A 3,447-nucleotide genomic window follows, 5' to 3' on the forward strand; every position below is an offset into this window, starting at 1 on the left:
TCTGTGAGAGACAAAAAGGAATGGGGTGAGGCTAAAAACACAAGAAACAGCTAACAGAACTTGAAGGCTCACCAGGAGCTACATCTATACTAGACATTATACAGACATAATCTCCTTTAAAACTCAGAACAGCCCTGCAATATATCGGACTCCATCACCCTGTATTTAAACCCGAGCTGCACTGTTTACTGACTTCTAGCAGGGGGTGGGGGAAGGAAGGGAGGGATGGGCAAGCTACTAACATCACTGAATGCTGCCATGCACTATGTACTTCGGGGGTGGTGAAAGAAATGAGACGAGGAAGTTAAAACATGTTTGCACGGTGCCTGGCATACTGCGACTACTCAATAAATGCCAGGTGTTATTGTTATTGTTGTTGCTGGAGGTGGGAGTGGGGGTCCGCAGTGGTACTGGTGACATTATTATAACTCATTCCTGTTGGAGAACCTAAAACAGAGAGGTTGAACAACTTGGCCAGAGTCACACAGCAAAAATGTAGAGACAGGCCGATTCTAGCCTGTCTTTTGGATTTGGGCCCCATGTTCCTAATCCCTTCTCCACAATGTTCAAATGTGTGATCCACCCTACCAGACATCTCTATCAGAATAGTTTCTAGCCTCGGGGCACCTGGATGGCTCAGGCTCAGGCCATGATCTCATGGTTCGTGGGTTCAAGCCCCGTGTCGGGGTCTGTGCTCAGACAGCTCAGAGCCTGGAGCCTGCTTCGGATTCTGTGTCTCCCTCTCTCTCTGCCCCTCCCCCACTTGCACTCTGTCTCTCCCTCTCAAAAATAAATAAACATTCAAACAAAACAAAGCCAAACAAAGAGAACAGTTTCTAGCTTCAATTCCTCCAAAGCACTTGCTTCCAATCCTCAGGGTAGGAACAAAGGTTTTCCTGTTTTCATTAACCACCTACTGCATAAAAAAAAAAACAAAAAAAAACCAGTACTGTGTGTCATCCCCTGTCAGAGCTCATGTTTATAAGGAAAAGGAAGCTCTCCCTTCGGCCCCCAGCAACCCCTGGGGACCCCAGCTTTCTTGATCTCATTCCGCTTCCTCTACAGAATCACAAAACGGCTATCTAAAGGAAGGGCTTCTATTCCCACCCAGCATCCAGGGCCTGAGACGTGTCTACACTCTCCCCATCACTGCGCCACATGCTGACCGTTTCTAAGCTCAGAGGGAGAACTGGTTCTTGCCAGTCAAGGTGGGGAGGGGAAAAGCCGCTACACCTGCTTCTTCACAACCTGCAGTAGACAACAGCCCTCTCAAACACTCATAACCCCACGGGCGATGAAAGCCCCAGGGCCCTCTCCTCTTTACCCACTACCAACCCCCCAACCTTCAACAGATGATGGCATTACTGGGAATTCCCAGTGAAATCTGGGACGCTCCAGGGTGGCTTGTCGGTTAAGCGTCCGACTTACGCTCAGGTCATGATCTCACGGTTCGTGAGTTCAAGCCCTGCGTCAGGAGTGCTGACAGCTCAGAGCCTGGAACCTGCTTCAGATTCTGTGTCTCCCTCTCTCTCTGCCCCTCTCCTGATTGCACTCTGTCTCTCTCTTTCAAAAACAAATAGAAAAGAAAGAAAGAAAGAAAGAAAGAAAGAAAGAAAGAAAGAAAGAAAGAAAGAAAGAAAGAAAGAAAGAAAGAAAAGAAAAGAAAGGAAAAGAAAAAAAAAGAAATCTGGGACTCTCCAAACATCTGCGGAGTCTGTTTTGACTGGCTCCGCCATCATCTCATTCTCTGGCTTGTCTGGAACCTTCGGCAACCCAAGCTTAACAGTCACATTCAAAGGAGTTGAACTTGATGGCAGTGCCACAGCGCCCAAACTCATCTTCCTAAAAAGTCATTCTTTCTGTTCTCCTGGGATTAAGAGTCCCAATGCCCAACAGAGCACATAGGGACCATTAAGGTCTGGCCCTGCCCATGTTCCTCTCCTCAGGATACACTCTCTAAACCAGGCACTTAGAACTCCCCACTTTTCCTGGACAGACCATCTTTCATGAAGAACTTCTTCCTGAAATGCATTTGCCCAGCGGGAAAAATTTTACTTAGCCTTTAAATTCAATCTTGGGGGCGCCTGGGTGGCTCAGTCAGTTGAGCCTCTGACTTGATTTCGGCTCAGGTCATGATCCCAGGGTTGTGGGATTAAGCTCTGTGTAGGGCTCTGCACTAGGATTCTCATTCTCTCATTCTCTCTCTCTCTCCCTCTCTCCCTTCCCACCTCTAAAAAATAAAAATAAAAATAATTAAATTCAATCTCAAACCATCTTCTCTGTCGGCCTTCCCTGACACTCCTCATGTAAAATTTAAAACCTTCCTAAGCAGGGCACCTGGGTTGCCCAGTTGTTTGGGCGTCACTTTGGCTCAGGTCATGATCTTGTGGTGGTGGGTTTGAGCCCCACGTCGGGCTCCGTGCTGACAGCTCAGAGCCTGGAGCCTATTTCAGATTCTGTCTCTCTCTCTCTCTTTCTGACCCTCCCCCACTCATGATCTGTCTCTCTCTCAAAAATAAACCTTAAAAAATTAAAAAAAAAAAAAAAACAAACTTCTAAGCTCCCGATGCATCTTGTGCAGACCTTCCATAGCATCCAACACAGCCTACTGTTAATTATCCCTTTATTTATCAGTCTTTCCCTACTGGCTATAAACCCTGGAGGGTCAGGGCTGCCTTATCTATTATAACAGATACTCTGAGCGTACGTGCCTGCCCAGAAAGCCTTCCGTGGTGTAGATAACCTTCCCAGAATCATGTGGGGAAGGTGAAGGGGGTCAATCGTGAGCCAACCTCCCTGAGGAATTTGAATTGCAAAGCAAACAGAGATCTCTGCCAGTTTCTCAAAGAGTACCTTCACTTCTACTCTTCCTAAGCCTTCCCAACAGGTTCCACAACTGTTCCCAGCACTCTCCCAACAAACTCAAACAGTATTATTCTAATGTTTTTAGAAAATTCATTTCACTGGAATTGGCTTTTCTCACTTGCACTTAAAATTACTTGTACGTGTCATTCATTCATTCATTCATTCACTCATTCGTGCATTCCACATGTACACTGAGTACTTACCATGTGCTAGATATGTAAGAGAAATTTAATCAATTTTAGCTGAATGAAAACCCAGCCCCCACAGGGACTGCAGCCTGGATTCAGCCAGCAGTTTCTAAAGTTGAGATAAAATGCTCCTATTATCACTATCGTCAATACTTGGGCCTCTTAGTAGCCTCCAGAGAGCTCCATCTCCCAGCAAGGATCTCGGTGACCCTCACTGGAAAACAGGAGCCCAGCCCTCCTCTGGGAAGGTGAGCTAACAAGTATTCGTCCCAACTCCTCTCTCCAGAGGTCTTCTAGAGACCCACACTGAAGGGAGATACCATGTGGGTACGTGTGTGTGGGTACACACCCGTGAGTGTCAACATGGCATGGAAGGAAGTAGGATGAGTCTACC

Source organism: Herpailurus yagouaroundi, unplaced genomic scaffold (genome assembly GCF_014898765.1).
Source record: "Herpailurus yagouaroundi ecotype Mexico unplaced genomic scaffold, PumYag 187, whole genome shotgun sequence".
Taxonomy (NCBI): domain Eukaryota; kingdom Metazoa; phylum Chordata; class Mammalia; order Carnivora; family Felidae; genus Herpailurus; species Herpailurus yagouaroundi.